The 26,412-nt window shown below is 40.4% G+C and overlaps 1 protein-coding gene across 4 annotated transcripts in view; it reads right to left on the minus strand.

Annotated features, from left to right (window-relative positions):
• PPP2R3A (protein phosphatase 2 regulatory subunit B''alpha) overlaps positions 1-26,126 on the minus strand; it is a 221,742-nt gene extending 195,616 nt beyond the window's left edge. For 2 of the 4 annotated variants that reach the window (XM_004278937.4, XM_033404081.2), the window contains exon 1: positions 25,994-26,126. The gene's annotated coding sequence lies outside the window, so the exon portion shown is untranslated. Of the gene's footprint in view, positions 1-14,469; positions 14,617-25,993 lie in introns of those variants that run through there. The other 2 variants (XM_033404082.2, XM_049710089.1) reach the window with 2 other exon arrangements.
• Between the last annotated feature and the right edge of the window lie 286 nt (positions 26,127-26,412).

Here is a 26,412-nt window from a genome sequence, read left to right on the forward strand (position 1 = left end):
ATGACTGGAGAAATCTAGTATGATTGCCAGGCAGCATTATGGGCCCACTCAAGGTTATGATCATTAATTTAATGCAAGCTCAGCAGCATGATTTTACAGGCATGGAATAGGCAAAGAATTGGATTTAATCAGTGCTGTGGTTCAGCCAGGCAAGGCTGCTGAAGTGAGAAAGAGGCAAAAGAACTGAGGATGTATGCAAGGGAGAGATGAAGATGATGATGATGATGATGATGAAGAGGAGGAGGAGGGGGAACTCCAAGCCTCTATACCATCTCCAGAAATCCTAACCCTTCCACTGAGCCCTGTGGACTCATGGGTAGACAACAGCAAAATCCCCAGATCCTGGATCCCCAGATCCTGGGTCTCTTCTCTGAAGCTTTCTTCAACTTCCTTTACCTTCTTATTTAAATTGAAACTGTACTTTCCCCTGAGGATGCTGATTTCCCTGTAGCTCTCTTAGATGACAACTCTTTTTCTCTTCCACACCCTTCAAACATGAGGCCTGGTTGGTGTCATTCTGGTTCCTCATTGCTACTTTCACACCATTCTCCACCTGCCCTCTACCCAAATCCCCTGCTCTGAGTCACATAACATTAGACTTTACCACCCACCACCCTTCCTTATTGCAGGATTGAAGGCTCCCCAAGGTCACTCCCTTTCATTCCTTGATTTTACCTTTTGGTTCACTGTCACTCCAACACTATTTCTAGCGTAATTCTTATTGATTTTGACATTCAAATAGATAGTCCGTCTGATGTCCTGGCCTCTTAGGTTCTTGACCTTTTCTCCACAGTGTTAAATATGTTGATCTTGTTTACTACCCTGTCTCAGCCACTTTCTCCCATGATCCTACCCTACACCTTTAGAACATTTAAAAGTATATTTTAATAACCACACATCTCAAGGCCTATCACTTACCAAAAGTTTATTGGTGAGTCAGAGTAAGAATACCCTCCCTAGGCCTCCACTGGCAGAGTCAAGAAAATGGTCATACATACGGCATAAGACCATTCTCTGCAGGAATTCATGCCAGCATCATCAGCAGATAATGAGAGCGCAAGGAGGAGAACTAGACATGTTTCCTCTTTGAGGACTCTTATCTTGGGCTTGTATTCCTTAGATGCAGGGGAGAGGTGTGTGTGAAGGACTGTGGGAGAGGCAGAGGCATGCTGCTATACTGACTGATCCTTCTTGTACTGGGCTTGCAGAGGGAAGATTAGCATTACTACACCATCATTTTAAAAGTATTGATATGCTAGGTATTGTGCTGAGCACTTAAACACATTATCTAATTTAATTTTTATGCCAGCATTGAGCACAGTGTTATCTCCATTTCACAGATGAGGAAACTGAGGCTAAGGGAAGTTAAAAAAAAACTTGCTCATATTACATACTTAGAAAGTGGAAAAACTGATTTGAGCACAATTTTCTCTAACATGGAAGCCCCTCTGTCCATATTAAAGCCAAAGGAGCTGGAATAGTCAGTACCTGAGTCCCTGCCATAATTCCATATTTCTCAACATCTAGAGAAGGAATTGTCTCAAATCTCAGTAGGCACAAGAAAAAGAAAGGAAGGATGGAAGGACAGAAGGAAGGAAGGACGGATGAATATAAATCTACAGAACAGTGAAGTTCTTTGTAGTAACCTGGACAGCAAGAACACAAGTTTTTTTTTAACCCCAATTTTGTGTTTCAGAAACCTTGAAAACTTAATAAATTTATTAGTGAATGATTAAATTGTGACACATATAATAGCCATATAAAATAAAATCATAACAGATAAGTTGAGTAAAATTTAGACCCTTAAAAAACAATGAATAATGTTAATGCTACTTATTTGAACGTCAGACTATAAATATATTACCAAACTTTGTAAGCATAATTAAGACAATGAGCTTGTTCAATAATAAAACTGAGAAATAATTAAAAGCATATTCACAAATGGCATCATATCCAGAAATAGAACTATATACAAGACATGCCATAGAACCAAGCACAAAGCTTAACTTTTATTATTTTAGAACAAGTGACCTATGAGATTAAATCAACAGGAGGGAAATAAAAAATGCAGAAGACTCTAAACATGGAAGAGCTGCAAACATCAGGGCAAGAAAAAAATTAATGTAAGTGTAAAACATGAGATTTGATTTGGAGGAAACATAAATACAAAGATTTAGTGCAAAGAGTCTCTGAACAAAAGGAACTTAGAAATAATTTCCATTTATTCATGAGGTATTTATTAAGCATTTATAGCACTGCTACAGTTTCTCAGGAAGGGAAATGATGGGATTCAGGTGGCAGGGGGATGGATCAGGGAAGCAGAAGCAGAGGTGAGTCAGAAAGCCACTGCAATTTACTCATCCTTATATCCCCAATGTGGAGCCAGTGCACAGCATAAGATAGGAATTCAGTGTTATTTTCTTAATGTATGAAGTGTCAGATGCTGTGAAGCACCCCAAAATTCAACTGGGGTAGGGGAACAGGGCAAAAGCCCAATGGAAATATCTACAGGCAAGAAGGAAATGCAGACTATTTTGAGCTGACAACCTTCACGGTTTTCACATGTCCCTCAACAGAATGCACTGCTTCCCCATTTCTTTGTTTCTGCCCTGGATACAGCTTTGGTATCTTACTTATTGAGCCAACTGATCCCTTCTATTTAATCAACCTTGACCTATCTTAGCTGAAGTTGTATCACAAATAAGATCATTAGTTCATTCACTTTTGCTCCAATCCAGTGAATCTCTGAGCTTGCCCAATGGAAGAGCGTAGGAAGCACTTGTCTGTCTGTAAGACAATTTAAGGCAAAAGGTTGTGGCCCTGTGGGCTCAAGAGTAGTACCTAACTAAATAAAACAACCCTTGGAGTACAAGTCTGAGTCACCACCTCTAGTGGGGCTCTGTGGCTACAATTTCAGCAGAAAACTTTTCATTCAATATAATAATAGGTGTGTTTGGGAGAGCAGGGAGCTGGAAAAAAGGATGCTGAGATCAGACAGGAAAGCAGAACTGAGAACAAGGTTCAAAGGGTGACATGATGGGCATCCGAACCAAAAGGCTAGAAGCAGGTATGGAGGTTGAGCACAGAGTCAGAAATTTGAGAGCAGGAGAGCTGAGAATAAACAGAGTTATCTGCTATAATAGAACAAGTGAGGTTGTTCATGACTTGCTTTGTATTTGCTAGTCATACATGTGGTATGTCAGACTGAGCTGACAGGTCCAAGTCTAGGGTCAGGGCAGCCACCAAGCCTGCCTCACCAACCTGTCATTCAGCCTCAAGTACCTTGAGGGATATGATGAGAACCCTGAGACACTCCCAAAGTTCTTCATTCAGTTGACATTCTGCATGTGGGACTAAGGGACCTCTGTGTTCCTGTAGATGAGGTCTAGCAAGGGTTTACTTGTTATTAATTACTTACTGTACAGACAGACAACCCAGTATAGCCTGGTATATACACAACCAGAGTACCTTATGGGGGCAATAGATCTTTTTACAGATACCTTGGTAGGTGTCTGTAAGGCCCCAAAAGTGGAATGGCCATCTGACATATTTGTAGGCCATACCCAGGATATAAACTCACTAAGGGCTATCAACCCTATCTCCAAAATCTCTCTCAATTTTGACCACTTCTCATTAGAATCCTGCTAGTCTTGGCCCAAATTATCCAGCTTTCTCTCCTGCACTATCATCATGGCCTTTTAACTGGTCTCTCTGCTTCCACTCTAGCCCCTCCATACTCCAGTCATTTTCCAAACAGCACAACTAGAGGAAAACAAACCAGAGTGAATCACTCTCCTATTTAAAATGCTCCAGTGCTTACCTACTCCATTTTGAACAAAATCTAAACTCCTCTACCATGGCCTAATATAGCTCCAGAATCTGCCTACCACTTCCCTCACCTCATCTTGTACTGCTCTTCCTTGGCCTTTGTTTTGGTTCCTCCAATAGACTCTTCTCCCTTGACCAAGGCCCTGTTTCATTACTCTCTACCCCATTACCCAGTTTACTGTCTGTATCAGCACTTATCAGTACCTGTAATTGTTTTATTTATTGTTTACACATTTACTGTATTTTCCCTGCAATAGAATGTAGGCTCCACAAAGGTAAGGATCCTGTTTGCTTGTTCATAACTGTATCCCAACACCAGTACAGTGCCTGGTATAAAGGAAGAACTTAATGAGGAAGGAAAGGGAAAAGGGAAGGAAGCAATTTGCTAATATACTGCCATTTCTGATTCTTTAGATGAGACTAGAAAAAAAGTCACCTTTTAAAACTAGTTTCAGGACAGACTGACTGACACCATCTAGGATGAAGAGGCCCTCTTGGACATTTCTGATAACTGCTTATCCTAACCTTCATTTTACTTAATGAGAAGGTTTAGCACATGCCTTGTACCTAAGACCAGTATCCCTGGCCCCTATCACAAATGCCCTAGCACTGAGAGGCAACATACAGAAGACGATCCACTAGAACTGCATGACTCCCTTCCAATACACACTGAGAAAGACTGCCTACCAAAGGAGGATTGATTATTTGTGTACTATGGCTAGGAAATTTCTTTTATACAAGTCTACTCATCAATATATCTCTGGTTCACCTGTAAGGGGGCTCTGTACTACCCTGATCTCCAAACTTAGCTGACACATGTCCAAATCCCTAGAAAATGTATTCCTGTATAGGCATTTGGTTACCAAAGCATCTGAGAACGTTCTGTCAACCAGGTCTTAGTCCTTTAAGAAAAGTGACACATCCACACTGATAAATGGGGACCATTAAGAGCTTCTGCTGGTAGTATTGCCACTCAGTACATCTACCCCTAGTGGTGTTCCTCCTTATGAATGCCCTTGCTACTACTCACCTGTGCTACGCATGAATGGCTCAAGACAAACCCAACCCCACCACTTTGGAGTGGGAGGACTAGGCCATTTGAATGTTGGCGGTAACCAAGCTAGGTGAGCTGGATGGAACTTAATGGAGCTCCCCAGTCTGATTTGTCATCTGCCTAAACAGATTTTTATCATGACTGTAGCTGGGAAACAGACTGCAGACCAAGGTATCTATCCATACCTTGACGGAAATTACAGTACAGGTCTTAGGAAAAATTTTGGTTAAATTCCTAAAGTTTTAATCATTTACTTTATCTCATCTTCTAGGGCCCTCATTCCTGTTGGATGGGAATCAGCTGTAAAGATTATTGGGGAAACAAAGTTGCCTAAGGTTATAGAATGGACAGTGGGTCGTTCACTTTGTAAACTGACCTGATTTTTTTAATTGAAGTGTAGGTGATTTACAATGTTGTATTAGTTTCAAGTGATTCAGTTATACATACATATATATATATATATATATATGTATATTCTTTTTCAGATTCTTTTCGTTTATAGGTTATTAAAAAATACTGAGTACAGTTCTCTGTGCTATACAGTAGGTGCTTCTTGGTTATCTATTTTATATACAGTAGTGTGTATATGTTAATTCCAAACTCCTAATTTATCCCTCCCCCCACTTTCTCCTTTGGTAACAGTAAGTTTTTCTTGTCTGTGGGTCTATTTCTGTTTTGTATATAAGTTCATTTGTATCATTTGTTTTTATTTATTTTCTTTCTTTTAAAAAATTTTTAAAATTTAAGTATAGTTGAGTTACAATGTTGTGTTAGTTTTAGGTGTACAGCAAAGTGATTCAGTTTTATATATATATTCATTTGTATCATTTTTCTTAGATTCCACGTATACGTGCTATCATAGGATATTTGTCTTTCTCTGTCTGGCTTACTTCACTTAGGATAATCTCTAGATCCATCCATGTTGCTGCAAATGGCATTATTTCATTCTTTTTTATGGCTAAGTAATATTCCATTGTATACATGTACATCTTCTTTACCCATTCCTCTGTTGAAGTGCATTTAGATTGCTTCCATGTCTTGGCTATTGTAAACAGTGCTGCAATGAACACTGAGGCACGTGTATCTTTTCAAATTATAGTTTTCTCTGGATATATGCCCAGGAATGCGATTGTCGGATCATATGGTAGCTCTATTTTTAGTTTTTTAAACAACCTCCATACTGTTCTCCATAGTGGCTGCACCAATTTACATTCCCACCAACAGTGCAGGAGGGTTCCTTTCTCTCCACACCCTCTCCAGCATTTATTATTTGTAGACTTTTTGATGATGGCCATTCTGACTGGTGTGAGGTGATACCTCGCAGTTTTGATTTGCATTTCTCTAATAATTAGCGATGTTGAGCATCTTTTCATGTGCCTTTTGGCCATCTGGATGTCTTCTTTGGAAAAACATCTATTTAGATCTTCTGTCCATTTTTTGACTGGGTTGTTTGTTTGTTTTTTTGATATTGAGCTGTATGAGCTGTTTGTATATTTTAGAGATTAATCCCTTGTCAGTTGCATAGTTTGCAAATATTTCCTCCCAATCTGTAGGTTGTCTTTTTGTTTTGTTTATGGTTTCCTTTGTTATGCAAAAGCTTTTAAGTTTAATTAGGTCCCATTTGTTTTTTTGTTTGTTCATTTCGTTTTTATTCCCACTAATCCAGGAGATGGATCCAAAAAGATATTGTTGCGATTTATGTAAACTGACCTAATCTTCCTAGGAAGATTACATTTAGGAGACTATTACACTCTTGTCTTTTTTTTTGTGGGGGCGTACATATTTTATAATCTCTTTTTTTTCAGAGCTCAGGGCACCAATCCATTCCTTCTTAAACAAGTCTTCTCTCCTATGTACTGAACAAGAGATATCCCTACTTCTTAGGGACCTGCCTTGTTCACAGGCGAGGCGGCACAACTTTATTGAGTCACAACTGTTTTCCAATCCCTGGTCAAGTTTAGTTGAGACACTAACTCAAGGTAGGCCAATCATGTTTTCTCTCCTAGGAACCTGGAATTGAAGCACTGGAATACTGTCAATTAGGTGAGAGCTCTGGGTCTTAAAGTCCTACAGAACTGATGGCTGAGACCACTGTTTTGGGGCATCCCACAATGAGCAACGTGGCAGGAGAAGCTGGTGTCAAGAAAACAGAACACATATAACACAGAGAGAAAGAGAGAGAGGAGTATGTTCAGTTTCTAAAATTGCAGTGAACTGATGTGCTCCCTGTGTATTTTTCCTATAAATAAACTTTTTACAAATATATCTTTTTTTATGTTATTTTTTATTTTTTTGCGGTACGTGGGCCTCTCACTGTTGTGGCCTCTCCCGCCGCAGAGCACAGGCTCCGGACGCGCAGGCCCAGCGGCCATGGCTCACGGGCCCAGCCGCTCCGCAGCATGTGAGATCCTCCTGGACCGGGGCACGAACCCGTGTCCCCCGCATTGGCAGGCAGACTCTCAACCACTGCACCACCAGGGAAGCCCACAAATATATCTTTAAGTGGATATTTATTCCTTACAACCAATCATTTTCTATGACATGAAAACATACACCTTCATTGATATTCTCTCTCCATTTTTCTTCTCCTCTTGCTTTCATAATACTCTACTGCATTCCCTCTCCTGGTCTTTCTTCATTTAATCTGTAACCAAAAAAACTTCACCATATGTAATGGATACGTAATGTGTTTTTTTGGTTTTTTTTTTAGCAGCCTAGAGTCTTTTGGACATTCTAATCTTTGATTATAATGGGGCAGTTGAGCAATACATGTGTCCATCTGCCTACTTTTAAGACAAAAGCAACAACATATATTGAAAGGGGGAAATCATTACCCTTCTGAAAGTGAGTGGCAATGTTGTGCTCTTCAGTTAAAGGGCCTCATCCCATGACACATCCTGTCCCTACATTCTGAGGATGGTATGTCTTTTCCAGGCTGGCCATTCTGGATCCAGGCCCAATCTGACATCAATCAGTACAATTTCAGTGATCAGGCCTACAATGCAGATCAGTGTTTCCCAACCTTTCTTGAATAATGAATGTTTTTTAAAAAATAATACTGTGAACCTCCTTAGGAATTTAAAAAATTATTTTAAAAAATTTCTTATGACACAAGATAAAGGAGTTTTAGTTCAGCATATTATTAAAGCTTTATTATAAAGCTCATGTGGCAAAGTCTTTAATTATACTGTTAATATTTAAGGACAAATTTTGACTTCTATTCACAGTAGATGAACTGTTTTATCATGGAAAGAAAATCACATGTTGTCAAATAAAATTGTCAAAAAATTAAAAGATGGATTAACAACCAATATCCTGAGAAAACCATAGTTCGAAAAGGTACACGCACCCCAGTGTTCACTGCAGCACTATTTATAATAGTCAAGACATGGATGCAACCTAAATGTCCATCAACAGAGGAATGGATAAAGAAGATGTGGTACATATATACAATGGAATATTACTCCGCCATAAAAAAAGAATGAAATGCCATTTGCAGCAACATGGATGGACCTAGATATTATCATACTAAGCAAAATAAGTCAGACAGAGAAAGACAAATATCCTATGATATTACTTACATGTGGAATCTAAAAGAAACATACAAATGAATTTATTTACAAAACAGAAACAGACTCACAGACTTCGAAAACAAACTTATGGTTACCAAAGGGGATAGGTGCAGGGAGGGATAAATTAGGAGTTTGGGATTAACATATACACACTACTATATATAAAATAGATAATCACCAAGGACCTACTGTATAGCACAGGGAACTCTACTCAATATTTTGTAATAACCTATATGGGAAAGAATCTAAAAAAGAATGGATGTATGTATAACGGAATCACTTTGCTGTATACCTGAAACTAAAAGAACACTGTAAATCAACTGTACTCTAATATAAAATAAAAATTAAATTTAATAAATGGACTTGGCACCAAGTATACATTGAGATGTAGGCAGAAATTTAATCCACATTATAGCAGCCAAAACAAACAAACGTTAAAAACCTGATACTTGGAATTCTTCCATTTTGAGCTTATAAAAATCAACTCTTATTTTGATAATTTGGAGGTTTAGGGGTTTTTTTGTTTGTTTTTTAAATAAATTCATTTATTTATTTTTGGCTGAGTTGGGTCTTTGTTGCTGAGTGCGGGCTTTCTCTAGTTGTGGCGAGTGGGGTCTACTCTATGTTGCGGTGTGTGGGCTTCCCATTGCGGTGGCTTCTCTTGTTGCGGAACACGGGCTCTAGGCATGCGGGCTTCAGTAGTCGTGGTTCATGGGCTCTAGAGCGCAGGCTCAGTAGTTGTGGTGCCCGGGCTTAGTTGCTCCGCAGCATGTGGGATCTTCCCGGACCAGGGCTCAAACCCGTGTCCCCTGCATTGGCAGGCAGATTCTTAACCACTGCACCACCAGGGAAGCCCTGGAGGTTTAGTTTAATCAAGGTAGAAGAAATGGTTTCATGCTGCTCTTTGAGAGAAGTTCTCAGCAAACATATACTTCAGATCTTTATCACCAATAAACAAAAAGCCAGTTGGACAGAATAACCCTGTATATTTTTTCTTTTTCATATTTTCAAGTATTTAAATCTTTCCTTTTGAGAATCTGGAGTACCTAAACAGAATAAGATCAATGATAATAAAATAAACATCCAGCTATCTATAACACTAGTTGTATAGTAAGTTGAAAATGAATTCTTTTTAGAGCAAACCTCTTCCTTATTTCATACCACATGGAGTCTCTCAATTGACAATTCATTTTAGAAATGAAATCATCTGAATTTGATTAGACCCCTTCTATGTTTCATGATATTCAATACAGTATCTTTACCTTGCTATTTGTATTTGGTTAACCAACCTGAAATTATTTTCTCTAGAGTAGCTTTAAGAATAGGAAATAGCAAATGCCAATTATAAGCATGTATGAATACACATGACTTTAAACTAAGGCATGCCTGGCTAATGTTTTTATATTTAAAATGATTAAAAAAACCTTTTTATTTTGAGTTAATTATAGATTTCCAGAAGAACTGCAAAGAGAATTCCCTTATACCCTTCACCCAGCTTCCTTTAATCATGTAGTTTTTTAAGTATTAGAAACATCTTGATATTTCATAAAAATTTTGATCAGATGAATGCAAATTACGTATTTCATAAAGAGCATCTTGAAATAGTTTTGCAGAACTATCATTTTTCATGCTCCTCATTAATCTATGATATCTTGACATGTGTTTCACACATGTTCCATCTTTAACCAACAATCCATTATGAGTACAAATTAAACTATACTTAAAACTAAGAACAACACTTAAAAACAGTATAATGGTCCTTCTTAAACTCTTCCAAACAGTAGAAGAGGAGGGAATACTTCCAAACTCATTTTATTTTATTATTTTAAAAAAATTTTTATTGGAGTATAGTTGATTTACAATGTTGTGTTAGTTTCAGGTGTACAGCAAAGTGAATTATTATAAATATACATATATCCACTCTTTTTTAGATTCTTTTCCCATATAGGCCATTACAGATTACTGAGTAGAGTTCCCTGTGCTATAGAGTAGGTCGTTATTACTTATCTATTTTATATATGGTACTGTGTATATGTCAATCCCAATCTACCAATTTATCCCCCCCCACCCCCACTCCCTGGTAACCATAAGTTTGTTTTCTACATCTGTGACTCTACTTCTGTTTTGTAAATAAGTTTATTTGTACCCTATTTTTCTAGATTCCACATATAAGTGGTATCATATGATACTTGTCTTTCTCTGTCTGACTTGCTTCACTCATTATGACAACTCTACGTCCGTCTATGTTGCTGCAAATGGCATTATTTTGCTCTTTTTATGGCTGAGTAATATTCCATTGTATATATGTACCACATCTTCTTTACCCATTCCTCTGTTGATGGGCATTTAGGTTGCTTCCATGACCTGGCTATTGTAAACAGTGCTGCAATGAACACCGGGGTGGGGTGCATGTATCTTTTCGAATTATGGTTTTCTCTGGGTATATGCTCAGTAGTGGGATTGCTGGGTCATATGGTATTTCTAATTTTAGTTTTTTAAACAACCTCCATACTGTTCTCCAGAGTGGCTGTACCAATTTACATTCCCACCAACAGGGTAGGAGGGTTCTTTTCTCCACACCCTCTCCAGCATTTACTGTTTGTAGATTTTTTTGATGATGGCCATTCTGACTGGTGTAAGGTGATACCTCATTGTAGTTTTGATTTGCATTTCTCTAATGATTAGTGATGCTGAGCCTCATTTCATGTGCTTTTAGGCCATCTGTATGTCTTTGGAGAAATGTCTATTTAGATCTTCCACCCATGTTTTGATTGGGTTATTTCCTTTTTTTGATATTGAGCTGCATGAGCTGTTTGTATGTTTTGGAGATTAATCCCTTGTCAGTTGCATCATTTGCAAATATTTTCTCCCATTCTGAGGGTTGTCTTTTTGTTTTGTTTCTGGTTTCCTTTGCTGTGCAAAAGCTTTTAAGTTTAATTAGATCCCATTTGTTTATTTTTGTTTTTATTTTCATTACTCTAGGAGGTGGATCAAAAAAGATCTTGCTGTCATTTATGTCAAAGAGTGTTCTGCCTATGTTTTCCTCTAAGAGTTTTATAGTGTCCAGCCTTACATTTAGGTCTTTAATCCATTTTGAGTTTATTTTTGTGTATGATGTTAGGGAGTGTTCTAATTTCATTCTTTTATATGTAGCTGTCCAGTTTTCCCAGCACCACTTGTTGAAGAGACTGTCTTTTCTCCATTGTATATTCTTGCCTCCTTTGTCATAGATTAGAAGACCATAGGTACGTGGGTCAAACTCTTTTTATGAGTCCAGCATTACCCTTAATTCAACCAGACAACAACACTATAAAAAAAGAAAATTACATGCCAATATCTTTGATGAACAAAGATGAGATGAAAATCCTTAACAAAATATTAGCAAATTGAAATCAACAATACAGTAAAAGAATAATATACCATGGTCAAGTGGAATCTATTCCAGGGATGCAAGGATGGTTCAACACCCACAAATCAATCAAAATGACACACTGCATTAACAAAATGAAGGATAAAAAGCATATGATCATCTCAATAAATGCAGAAAAAGCATTTGCCAAAAATCACAATCCATTCATGATAAAAACTCTCATCAAACTGGGAATAGAGGAAATATACCTCAACATAAGAGAGGCCATATATGACAAGCTCACAGCTAGCATGAGATTCAACAGTGAAAAGCTGAAAGCTTTTCCTCTAATATCGGGAACAAGACAAGGAGACCCACTCTTACCACATTTATTCAACATAGTATTTGAAGTCCTAGCCAGAGTATTCAGGAAGAAAAAGAAGTAAAGGAATCCAAATCAGAAAGGAAGAAATAGGGCTTCCCTGGTGGCACAGTGGTTGAGAGTCCACCTGCCGATGCAGGGGACATTGGTTCGTGCCCCGGTCCGGGAAGATCCCACATGCAGTGGAGCGGCTGGGTCCGTGAGCCATGGCCGCTGAGCCTGCGCGTCCGGAGCCTGTGCTCCGCAACGGGAGAGGCCACAACAATGAGAGGTCCACGTACCAAAAAAAAAGAAAGGAAGAAATAAAACTATATTTACAAACGACACAGTATTACATATAGAAAACTCTAAAAACTCTACTAAAAAACTGTCAGGACTAATAAACAAATTCAGTAAACTTGTAGGATACAAAATCAATACACAAAAATCAGCTGCACTTCTATATGCTAATAATGAGCCATCAGAATGAGAAATTAAGAAAACAACAGCATTTACACTTGCATTAAAAAGAATAAAATACCTAGGAATAAAGGGTGCTCAACATCACTCATCATCAGAGGAATATAAATCAAAACCACAATGAGCTATCACTTCACACCTGTTAGAATGGCTATTATCAGGAAGACAACAAGTAATAAGCATTGGCCAGGATGTGGAGAAAGGGAAACCCTTGTGCAAGGTAAAGTAAATTGGTGCAGCCCCTATGGAAAACAATATGGAGGTTCCTCAAAAGATTAAAAATAGAACTACCATATGATCCAGCAATTCCACTTCTGGGTATGTATCTGAAAGAAATGAAAACACTAACTTGAAAAGGTATCTGCACTCCCATGTTCACTGAAGCTTTGTAATAGATAAGACATGGAAACAACCCAAGTTGCTTTTTAAATGGGAAAAACATTTAAATAACTGGTTTATTAATTTCCAAAAAGCAATTACTGATACAGAAACTATTATTGCCTTCAATTATATGAATTGATTCTAAGATCAATTTATAAGCTAATTCTAACATTTCACATGGAAGTGGAAATGTGAAAGAGCCAAGAGAACCTTGGCGGGGGGGCGGGAGCAACAAAGACAAAGTAGTAGCAATATTTTTTCCTTAAACTGAGCAGTGGATAACAAGTGTTCATTGTACTGCTATGCTTTACATCTTACATATGTTTTATAAATATTGTGCTGTAGATGTTTAATTTTTTTTTTTTTTTTTTGCGGTACGCGGGCCTCTCACTGTTGTGGCCTCTCCCATTGCGGAGCACAGGCTCCGGACGCGCAGGCTCAGCGGCCATGGCTCACGGGCCCAGCCGCTCCGCGGCATGTGGGATCTTCCCGGACCGGGGCATGAACCCGTTGTCCCCTGCATCGGCAGGCGGACTCTCAACCACTGCGCCACCAGGGAAGCCTGATGTTTAATATTTTTAAAAAGAACAAAGAAAGAAGACCTTGCCTACCAAAAATCACAATTTATTATCAAGCTATAGTAATTAAAAGTGTGTTAATGTCACAGAAGCAAAGATCAATGGAACTAAATAGAGTCCTAAAACCAACCCATACATATATGAGAATCTATTAACTGATAATTTGACATGGCACTTATTAGAAAAATTATTATTCAAATGGATAGCCAACTGAACAAGAGTCCTCCCTTACACTATTCACAAAAATAAATTCCAGATGAATTAAAGATTTAAATTTTATATAAAAGTATAAGAAAATGTAAGATACTATGTTTATATCTTAAGGCAGGAAAGACATCCATTTAAAAGTTAGTTAAAAAAAAAGTTAGTAAAAAAAAAAAAGTAAAGTCAAAAGCCATGAAAGCAAAGATAGGTAAATCTGACATCAAAATTAAAAACCATTACTAACAAAGGGAGAGGACTACAACAGATTGGAGGAAAATGTACCATTTTCATAAATAAAGAATGAATATCTAGAAGCCAAAGAACTCCTATAAATAAATAAAAAGTATTCACTATCTGCATATAACAGGAAAAAACAAAAATAAGAGTGCTTAAACAAAACAGAAGTTAAATTTCTCTTATGCAAAAGAAGTTGAGGGCTGGTGCAGCAGCTTGACCAAATGCTCAGAGACCCAGACTTTCTGGCTCACTGAGCTACCACCATGGTCCTCATAGTCTAGGATGGCTGGTAAAGCTCCAGTCATTACATCTGTGTTCCAATATATAGAATGTGTGAAGGGATGAGGGAGTGCCTCCTCTCTTGAAGGAGCCTTCAGAAAGTCATATCAAACCCTTCTGCTTATGTATTGTTAGCTAAAACTTACCTAGTTATACTTAGCTCCAAGGAAGCCAAAGAATATAGTCTTCTGGATGGGCAGCAATGGACCTGGCTAAAAACTGGGGTTCCTATTACTAAAGATGAAGGAAGAATGGATCACAGGAGGTAACCAGCAGTCTTTGCTATGCAATCCGAATAGAAAAGAAAAAAAGAAATACAAATGGTCAAAAACTAGAAAAGATGCTCAACCACATGGAAATAAAAATTAAAACAAGGAGAGAGGAGTTTAAAAAACTTCTGAGAGAGGCAAAAATTTGCAAGTTGGTGAAGGCATGAGGATTTTTGTCCTCTGTTAATTTTTTACTTTTAACAAAGAGAATGTATTCTATATTCCTAGTGTAACTAAAAGTAATAAAAATATTTTATTTATTAAAAAACATAAACACATTACTGCTTTTAATTATATTACATATTATATAGTTAAATAATATTAGTATAGATACCTTGGGGACCAATTTGGCATTATCTATTAAAATTTTGATTATATGACTATATGACCCAGTAATTCCATCTTTCAGTTGTTTATACAATATAAACATTCACACATTTGCATAGTACAAGGATGTTCATTACAGTAATGTTTAAAAGAGGAAAAACTGGAAACAACCCAAGTGTTCATCATCAGGGGAATAGACCTACTTAATTTTTTTCATAGCACTATTACCACTATCTGAAATTACATTATTTATTTATCTACTTATTTGTCATCTAGGAAATTAGCTCATCTAGGAAAAGAGTAGAGGCAAGGAGAACATATTTATATAATACTTATTTGGTTAAAAATTCATTAGAAATAATGCATTGTCTTTTAAAATAATGAATCAAAACAGACACCATTCCAGCCTTTAATAACATGATCCCGCCAGAAGGCCCTCATGAAGGCCTGCAGGTTTACAGACAAGCTGAGAAACAATGACCCAGATGAAACCTCTTAACCTGCTATCCAGAGAGACCGTCATTGGACATGATCTGTTGCCCTTTTCTTTAGATTCTGAGGCATTTCACAGTAGAATCAACACACTCTCTTCATTATGTGGAACCCTTAACTGCCTTTAATACATGGATTTCAATACTGCTGCCAACACTGAGTGAACCTCCACTCACTGAGCCGGGCCTGCCATGGGAAAAAGGTATCAACTAGAATGCCAGGAGAATGCCAAGATTGCCAAGACGTACCATGCTGACAGAAGACAAAATGCTGACACCTGAGCCACAGTGCTCGGGGCTTGGCACTGGTAGGAGTGCTGTGTTCATCAGTACTCATAGCAGGAGCATTCCAGGGCTCCATTCTCAAGGCTGTGAAACAGGGACTATGCCTGTGATCACGAAATGGAAGGGCTCAGTGTGCCTTTGCTATGATTTCTAAGTCCTTAATGACATACCCATTCACAGACACTAATCTCTGCTTTTTATTTCTAACCTCACAGACAAGCAGTTTTCAAACTGCTTAAAACAAAACAAAACAAAACAAAACTGGAGGGACTCAGTTCAAAAGAAAGCTTAAAGATGAATAAACATATGGGGGCATGGGAGAGAAATAGCCTCAATACTCAGTCTTGGGGGGATGGGAGGAACACCCAGATTATTGACAGATCTGGGAAGAAGAGTTTGAAATGAAAGGGAGTGCTGGGGAAAATGAACTTTAACAAAGACCTGAGAGAAGGAGCTTTGTAGATATTAGGGGAAAGCAAAGGTCCTGAGGCAGGGATGTAGCTGCTTTGTTGAAGGAAGAACAAGAACCATTTGTGACTGGGACAAAGTAAGCACAGGGGAGAGTTGTAGGAGATGAGGTCAGGGAAGTAAAAGGGGGGTTAGATTATATAGGGCCTTGTAGGTAAGTGTAAAGCCTCTGATCAGAGAACTTACTTTTAACAGGGTCCCTCTAGCTGCTAGGAGAGCAAGGACAGAAGCAGGGAAAAAGAGGCTATGACAGTAATCCAGGTGAGATACAATGGTGGTTTGGACAAGGTAGAAGCAGTAGAGATATTGGGATGTGACCAATTCTAGATACATTCTGAATGTAGAGCCAAGAGGGTTTGCTGATAGACTGAATGTGGGGTGAAAGAGAAAGAAGAGAGTCAAGATGTTGCCAAGGTTTTTGGCCTGGGTTCCTGGAAGAATGGAGCTGCTATTTACCGAGATGGGACAGGCTGTGGGAAGAGTGGGTTTTAGAGGGGAAGAGGAGTTCCGTTTTGAGATGTCTGTTAGATATCCAAATGGAGAGGTCAAGTAGGCACTTTGATATCAGAGTATGAGATTCAGAGAAGAGGTCTAACTTGGAGAAAAAAATTGGTAGTCCTTGGTGGTAGGATTGGTGTATATTTAAGGTCATGAGACTGGGTGAAATGAAAAGAAAATAGGGTTGATAAGGAAGAATAGAGGTTTGAGGAATAAACAGCTCTCCAATTTTCAGAGGTCAGTTAGATGATGAAAACAAAAAGACTGAGAAGGAATCACCAGTAAGGTAGGAGGAAATCCAGAGAATGTAGTACTCTGGAAGCTAAGTGAAGAAAGCATTTCAAAGAAAGGAATAATCAACTGTGCAAAATGCTGTTGAAAGGTCAAGTAAGAAAAAGACTGAAAACTTACTCACTGGAGTTAGCAATGTGGAGGGTAAAGGCCTGACTCAAGAGAGAGGACTCAAGAGAGACTGGTGGAAAGGAACTGGACTGAGTCAGTTAGACAACAGAGAGGAACAGATTTGGAGGAGGATGCAGGGTCAAGAGAGAGTTTGGACTTGTATCATAAGGCACTGTATCTCTAGTATCTAGCAAAGTGCGAAGCACATAGTGGTAACTCAATAAATATTTGTTGATGGAGGTGAATGAGATCACTAACCACTGAATCAGGAAATAGTCTTAGTTCTAGAAGTTTAAAGGCTGATACATTGATATGTGAGAATTCTTGGTTCAATAAAAAGAACTGCCTTTATTCTCCTTCAAAGCTTGAAAACTCTTTAGTTTTGAAAACTATGACTCACACACCTAGAACAGCTATCCCTAAATTTGAGAAGAGGGACTTCCCTGGTGGCGTGGTGGTTAAGAATCCAAGCAATGGTCCGGGAAGATCCCACGTGCCGCGGAGCCACTAAGCCCCTGTGCCACAACTATAGAGCCTGCAATCTAGAGCCCGAGAGCCACAACTACTGAGCCCATGTGCCACAACTACTGAAGCCTGCGTGCCTAGAGCCCGTGCTCCACAATAAGAGAAGCCACCACAATGAGAAGCCCATGCACCACAACGAAGAGTAGCCCCCTCTCGCTGCAACTAGAGAAAGCCCACATGCAGCAACGAAGACCCAACACAGCCAAAAAAATAATAATAATAAATAAATAAATTTATTTAAAAAATAAATAAATTTGAGAGGAATAGCAACAGAATTTGACAAATGCATGCTCTACAAGAAAATATATCTTTAATTCTGGATGGGTACAACATATCCAAATACCTTTTGTACCTGGGACTCTGTGACTGGCTGGATCCCAGCCCTCTAGTTATGTCATGACTCACTATGCACTAGAATGGAAGACCCTTGGTGGTTGCTGAAGGATCATACCACTCTTGGTGGTATCTGACAAGGGTCTAGTAATCAATATATAAAGAACTCTTAACTACTCAACAACAAAAAAGACAAACAGCCCAATTAAAAAACAGGCAAAGAACTTGAATAGACATCTCTCCAAAGAAAATATACAAATGGCCAACAAACACATTAAAAGATGCACATCATCAGTCACTAGAAAAATGCAAATCAAAATCACAGTGAGATATCACTTCACAACCACGAGGATGGCCATAACCAAAACCAAACCAAAACCAGAAAATAACAAGTGTTGACGAGGACGTGGAGAAACTATAACTTTCAAACACTGATAGTGGAAATGTAAAATGGTGCAGTTGCTGTGGAAAAGTTTGGTAGTTCCTCAAAAAGTTAAACATAGAATCACCATATGATCCAGCAATTCCACTCCTAGGTATATATACAAAAGAATTGAAACAGGTATTCAAGTAAAAACTTGCACACGAAAGCTCTTGGCAACACTATCTACAGTAGCCAGAAGGTGTAAACAACTGAAATGTCCATCAACTGATAAACGGATAAACAAAAGGTGGTATATCCTTTCAGTGGAATTATTATTCAAAGACAGGAATGAATATTATTCAAAGAAAGGAACACATGCCACAACACGAATGAACCTTGTAAACATCATGCTAAATGAAAGAAGAAGCCAGATACAGGAAGTCTCATTTTGTGTGATTCCATTTATATGAAATGTCCAAAATAAACAACTCCATAGAGAAAGCAAGCAAACTGGTGGTTTCCAGGAAATAGGGGGAGAAAGGCATGGGGAATAACTGCTTAATGGGTACACGGCTTCCTTCTGGGGTGATAAAAAATGTTCTGGAATTAGATAATGGTTATGGTTGCACAACACTGTGAATGTATTGAGATTCACTGATTGTACACTTTAAAATGATTAAAATGGTTAATTTTATGTTATGTGAATTTTAACTCAATAAAAGCAAGTTACACAGCTCACACTTGACAGATCAAGGTCATGCACCCACGAACTGACTCTAAATCCTATTACCATGCAACCACTGTTGTCTCCTTTACAAACCAAAGGAGCTCTGGACAACTTTGGCAGTGAACTTTTCCCTCCATCTATCACCATCAGGCATAGTACCTAACTATATTTGCGATAAAAGAATTCCTACAATTGCCTAAGCACATAAAAGTTTCTAAACAAAGTATTTTCTTATCATAAACTCCCAGTATAAACCTTAAACCAAAGTCTGCTATTCATGTCACAAAGTCATCCTTCATTTAGAAGTTAACCATCATGCACCTGATGAACCAATGACAGCTATGAAGGACAATCCCTTACAAGATGATACTCCTGTTTGCAAAAAGAGTACAGCAATGGGGCTTATGCCTTCAACTAATAAATACCATTCTTCACTAATAATCCTTGGCATTTTCCAACCCCTGTGGTTTCTGTTTTGCTGGTAGATCACAACTCTTAGAAACATGAAGTGTAAAACTGACCTTTAAACTCTCTTGTGCCAGATTAAGGTTGCCAGTGAGGCAGAAATGGATAACTGACAGATTGGTAGTGAACATCTGCATTACAACCCACTCCAGAGAGTCATTCTAATCCAAAGTCTTCAAGGTAACAGCATTCATACAACCTTTTGGAAACCAAAGTTTGTTTGGTGTTCTCTTCTTCTGCTTCTCTCTGAGCTCAATGAGGGCCTAATTCTCCAACTTATATCCATACCCTTTAATCACCATCAATGATAAAGATTTCAAAGTATGAGAAATGTTACATACACGCAACTGGAAAACCAAACTGCAATATCAAGTTAATTAGAAAAAAACACAGCTGCAAAAACTATCCCTAGGGGGCTTCCCTGGTGGTGCAGTGGTTGAGAGTCCACCTGCCGATGCAGGGGACACGGGTTCGTGCCCCGGTCTGGGAAGATCCCACATGCCGCGGAGCGGCTGGGCGCGTGAGCCATGGCCACTGAGCTTGCGCGTCCGGAGCCTGTGCTCCGCAACGGGAGATGCCACAACAGCGAGAGGCCCGCGTACCGCAAGAAAAAAAAAAACTATCCCTAGGAATGACAGCTAGATACATATTCCCTGACATAGCCAAGTATTCCATTTTCAACATGCCAACAATCTGGTCTTTGTTCATCAGTTCACTGAAAGGATGATGTCAGGGTCACTGGAGCCCTGCTGGTCCTTAGGAGTTCTATGGCTTTCCAGATAAGAAAGAGACTAAGGGCCTAATCACCAACATCTGAGCCTCAAGGGTCCTGGCAAAATATCTCCTCAGTGAAAAGCACAAAGTCTCCAAAATAAATATAAGCAAGACCTCCCTGAAATGGGGTAGACAGGTAATCAGGCACGACTGAGATACGTCCCTGAAAAGTCAGGAGAAGCGTTTGGGTAACCAACACAGACTAAGCACCTACCATAGAGACATGTAAGACACCTCCCCCTGCCTCATCACTCCCCTTTTGGTTAAAAACCTCAAAAGATTTTTCCAACATTCACCATTTCCATTTCCTTACTTTCTATCCACTTCAATCTGGTTTCTGCCTTTTTCAATCTAAAACGGTTGTTGCTAAGGTCAAAGACTCCATTTGCTAAATTCAGTACATCATTTTATGTCTACATCTTTACTTGATGACTCCTCTTTTTAAAATACTCTCTTCCCTTGCCTTTCATGACACATCTTAAACTGGAATTAAATTTGAAAGTGAGTTTCTAAGACAAAAACCGAGTATATTTAAATTACTCTCGAAAATTCTTTAAATGGCCTATTAAGTAAAGCCTAACTGATTTTTGTATGCATAACTCTATACAGTAATGAACAGCATATATGTATGCATGCATGCAAAAAAAAACAACAACAGTAAGTATACCTGCAAAATAGAACACTTTCTTTCATCGAATTAGAAACACCTTCAAATATATTCGGTTAAGTTTGCATACCTTAAGGGCAAGCAAGGTGTCATTCCACTGTACCTCTGGCCACTTCTCATCCCTCTCCTGGGGTTACCCTCCTTGACCCAACTTTGAAATGCTGGGCCTGAGCCCTCTTCTCTTCTTAATCTCTGTAGATGGTTCTCAATTTCCACTGCACAGTGGAATCACCTGAGGACCTTTTAAAAATCCCAGGCTGCAATTCAGAGCAAGCAAACAGAAAGAGAAATTGAGGTAGGCCCCAGCATCAGTATTTTTTAACCATTCAATGTTTCCAATGTGTAGCCAAAATGAGAATCACTATTCTATACTCTCTCCCTACAGCAGGCATCACACACTCATATGCCTACACAGTCAGAGAGGAAAATAAACAAAGCAGGCCAGGAATAAGTTTTAGGGAGTGGTAGGCTCTTTGGTGGACTAGAAAGCAGCTGGGATCAGCTGTGACAGAGCTCCAATCAACTGCTCTCATATGGGAAAGCCAGCTCAGTAGTGCTACATCTTCTCACTTTTAAAGAAAACCTCCAAAGTCTGGATTTTCATGGGAAATCTTCAGATTTTAAATTACTGGCAACTAACTCAAAATTAAACAACAACAACAAAAACCACTGTATGTGAAAAACAACACACATCTGTAAACCAGATTCAGCTCTGGGCTGTGGGTGTACAACCTCTGTGCAGGGTAATTCCATCTACACCCTTCAATTTACACCTAAATATTTATATCCCCAGTCCATCACACCCTTCTGGGCTCTGGATTTGAATTATCAAATGCTTATGTGACATCTCCACTTCTCACCAGTCCCAAAGTGAACTGTAATTTAAACCACCTCAACCATTTATTCTTCCAATGTCCTCTAGCTCAGGTAACACCATTCACCTGGCTGGGTAAGTGAGAATCCTGGGCTTTATTCTATACACGTATTTCTCCCTCTCACTGCTTGTACTGTATCAATCAACAAATCCTATCAATTATGCCTCCTAAATATATCCCTTGCATCCATTTACTTCTCTCCATCTCCTCTGCTACCAACTTGGTCCCAGCTATCAGTTTTTCTCTACCTTTCCACAGTGTAGTTTTCCCTCTGTATCCATGGATGTAAACCTGCAGATACGGAGGGCTGACTGTATTACGCCATCTTATATAAGGGACTTGAGCATCCGTGGATTTTGGTATCCAGGGGGGTCCTGGAACCAATCCCCAGCAGATACCAAAGGCTGACTGTATTAGCCAGCTCAGGTAGCCATAATAAAATACCATGGACTGGGTGGCTTAAACAACAGAAATTAACATTCTTACAGTTCTGGAGGATAGAAGTCCCAGATCAAGGTCCAGCAAGGTTGGTTTCTGGTAAGGACTCTCTTCCTGGCTTGTAAATGGCTATGTTCTCACTGTGAGCACATGGCCTTCCCTTCCTCCTCTTCTTATAAGGCCACCAATTTTATTGGATTAGGGCCCCAACCCTTATGACCTCATTTAACTTTAATTACCTCCTAAAGACTATCTTCAAATATAGTCACATTAGGGCTTAGGGCTTCAAAGAGCAATTTTAGGGGGACACAATTCACTTTATAACACACTGTAATCTTAGTTAGAATCAGTTTTCTCCAACATCCACTCATTTCCTTCCAAGCTATTCTCTCCAATATGACCAGAGTAATCTTTTACAACCACAAATATTTACAAATGTGTGTGTGTATATATCTGACCCAACAATTCCACTTCTAGGAATTTATCCTACAAATATATTCACACACATGTGAACTAGCATATGCATAGTATGATTTGTTATAGTAAATTACTGGAAACAATTTAAATGTCCCTCAACAGAGGAATACAGTTTAAATGTCCCGCAGTAGAGGAGCCATTAAACAATCTGTGTATCTATACAATGGAATACTATACAGTCATTCAAAAGAATAAGAAAACTATATATTAGAATGGAAAGATTTCCAGGATATTGTTAAGAGAACAAAACAAGGAACAGAACAGTGTGTACAGTATGCTACCATTTGTGTAAACAACAGGAGGAAAGAATATGCATTTGCTTGAATGCCACAGAAAATGTCTAGAATGATACATAAAACTACTAACAGTGGTTATCCTGCTGGAAGGTATGAGGAAAGTGGCAGCTGGGGGAGGAAATAAGACCCACTGCAGACATTCTGATCTAATGGGCCTGGAGCATGGCCCAGGCACTAGTATTGTTTTAAGTTCCTCTAGTGATTCTGATAAACAGGCTGGACTGAGAACTGCTGCTCACCGTGCCTTCACCTACTTTCCCAGCTTCATTTTGTATCATCCGGCCCCTATCACTCTCCATCTTCCAGCTATACTGGCCTCTGAATGCCCAGAAAAGGTCCTGCTCCTTCTGCCTGGAATACAGTCCCCCAAAGCTTTACCTTGTAACTTCTATTTATTCTTCAGTCTACCTCCCCTTATAGGTTACTTCCCAAAGAAACCCCTAGTTTCCAAACTAGGTCAGTACCCCTTTTTGATGTACTCAGAGAACGCTGTACTTCCAGAATCTATCACAATTGTAACGAGGAACTGTATAATTATACATGTATGTGTCTGTCACTCTCTTTAGACTGTAAGGTCCAGGAGTTTAGAGACCACATCCGTGGCTTTTACCACTGTATTCCCAGCCCTAAATTAAGGTCTGGCTGGCAAGGTAGGCTCTCTCTCAGATGTTTGTTAAATGAATGACTGCTCTTACCTTCAAACCCAGCAGAGTAGAAAAAATGACACAGAAGCAAATGAGGACAATGCAGTGTCATTAGTGTTAAGACAAGCAGTCCCTTTAGAACAGTGGTTCTCAACTGGGGGTGATTTTGGCCCTCCCAGGGGACATCTGGCAATGTCTAGAGGCATTTTTGAGTGTGGGTGGTGTGGGGTGTGTGACTGTTTGACTGTCACAACTGTGTGTGTATGCAGGCGGACTACTGGTAACTATTAACTAGAGGTCAGGAATGCTGCTAAACATCCTATAGTGCACAGGATAGCCTCCACGAGAAGAATTATCTGGTCCAAAATGTCAGTGGTACGTCTAATTTAGAGGACGGTCATACTCAAAAGGGTGATCAATTCTATTCCAGGCAATGGGGTTTTTCGGGGGGGGGGGAGGTGGGGTGAGGAGGATGTCAAGAAAAACTTCAGAGAGGAAGTAAAGCTTTAAGCTGTGTGTTGAAGGGTGGTATGGACCATATCAGTGTAGACTGTTTGCCAGAAGTAATGCGAAGCCTCTGAAGCGTTTAAAAGCAAAGTTATGGTTTGAACAGGTACCCACCTCAAGTAGCCCATACCCCAATATTACTCATCTCCTTTATTCCCTTCTTGCTGAAACGAACCTTTCATTCTCTTAGGGCAGTGGTTTCAGCTAAACATTAAGGCCAAATTAAGTCAGACTAAGATAAAGTCGTATAGCCCTTTCAATCTCCAGAATGTTAGCTGTATTTTAAAATATGCAAATACTTATGAATACACATAAATCTTTAACTGCTTAAAGTTCAGATTATTCGTAGATAAAGCTATTTTTTGAACTCAACAGCCAGGTTGGTCCTGGTAAAGACTTCTCCAAAGCTTTCCATTTAAAAAAAAACTTCTTTCCTCTGTCCTCAATTTCTGAGCTCCCAGAGTTAGAAAAGATTCAAGTTTTTCCACAAGTATCTCATGCTATAAGTTCTTCTGCCAGAGAGGACAGGATGCAATAAGTGTGAATAAACTGTATGTATAAATTAGTCTATAGATTTTTTAAAAGGCTTTCACTAAAAGTCATGGATACTCCTGGAAGAAATGAAATTGAGGTAATTTAAAATAGTATGACCAAAAAAGAAAACGGTGTTTTACTATAACACAAGCCTGTTGCCTACTGAGCTGGAAACACACTCTGCTCTAGTACGGCTATTCTTAGGGTCTCAGACTGGGTGCTCTCTCTATGAGAAACTGAGGCCTGAGACTAACGAAGAACAAAGAAAAATGCTTGGCTCGGAAGGTTTGGGCGATGTTTTGTACATAAAAGATTTGAGGAGGAAGACTTCCTCAGATTTTGGAAGGCATACTAATCACTTTTTTTGCTTACGTGTTAAAAATTTTTATTTCGTGTTTCCAGACCACTTCCTAATAAGAAAATACCTTATAATTTACAAAGAGCAATTTATCCTCCCTTACATTTGCTGACCACTAAAACTGGATACAGTTTCCTTAAGCTTTACCAGAGTCAGAGGATTGGGAATAATGTGAGCATAGCAGAGTTCATATGCAACATCAACTCCAAGGCCGGCCAGCTGGTTTCCATCGAGAGGTCCCCCAGGAGAAAGCCCCTCCGAGGCGGCGGCCGGGGTCGGCGCGGGAGTGAGACCCACCGGGGCGGCCCAGCGGCGGCCGCGGGGCAAGGCCGGGGTCAGCCCGACCCCTGTTTACCTTTGTTTCAGGTACTCCCTTTCCCAGCCGGGCCCGGGATCCCGCCCGAGGCCGCGAGCTGGTGACACATCCTTCTTTGGCCAAGTCGGGCCGAGGTTGGTCAGGGGGCGGGGAAGGAAAATAAAGGCTCAGCGCCTAACGACGTGACTCTCAGTTCTTCCAAAACGTTGGCATTTGTTTCTCTGCCAAGCTTTCCTATTAACAAGTTCCCGAGGGTTGTACGGGCGAACTGGCCCCCCAGCCCCCCGAAAGTGGGAGGGACCAGGCCGTCCCCCGCCTTCCCTCCTCCGTGGGCGCCCCCGGGACAGGCCGTTTCCACACCTCCCGGGCTGACAAGGCCCGGGACCGAGCCGGTCGTGCGGCGGCGCCCGCACCGCCTCGAACCCTGACTTGCGCGGCTCAGCCAGCAAGGCCAGCGCCGCGCTGCCCAGCCGACCCCGCCGGCCCCTGGGGCCAGGCCGGTCCCCGCCCTCAGGCCCCGGCCCCGCCCGCCCGGGCCTCCGCGCACCGCCCCCCTCCCTCGCCACAACCCGCGGGCCGAACGCGGGACGCGAGGGCTCCGGGCCGCGCGGCGGGCGGCCCCACGCTTACCTCAGCGCCCGCGGCTCCTCCTCTGGCTGCTGCCTCCGCTCGCGCACAGCCTTGGCCGCCAGGGCTCCGGGCGGCGCGGGATGTGGGCTGGGAAAGCGGCGCGTGAGGAGCTGAGGCCCAAGCGCGCCCCGCCCAGCCGCCCGTCCACCCCCTCCCATCCCTCAGCCCCACCCTCTGCTGTGGGCTCGGCGCCCCGCCCCTCCCGCCAGGCTCCGCCCCTCCCAGCGGACCCCGCCCACTCTGCCGGCCAGAGAGTGAAAGGGGGCACTCAGGGGCGCCGCAAGAGCCGCCAGGGCCGCTGTCCGTGCAGTCCCCTGTATGGTGGGCCTGCGGGGATGCGATTCGTAGTGTTTACTACGATTTGGCGGATGAGAGTTTCACTCTCTGATTTATTATTACTGTTATCGTTGTTGTTATCT

The sequence above is a fragment of the Orcinus orca genome, chromosome 5, assembly GCF_937001465.1.
Source record: "Orcinus orca chromosome 5, mOrcOrc1.1, whole genome shotgun sequence".
Taxonomy (NCBI): domain Eukaryota; kingdom Metazoa; phylum Chordata; class Mammalia; order Artiodactyla; family Delphinidae; genus Orcinus; species Orcinus orca.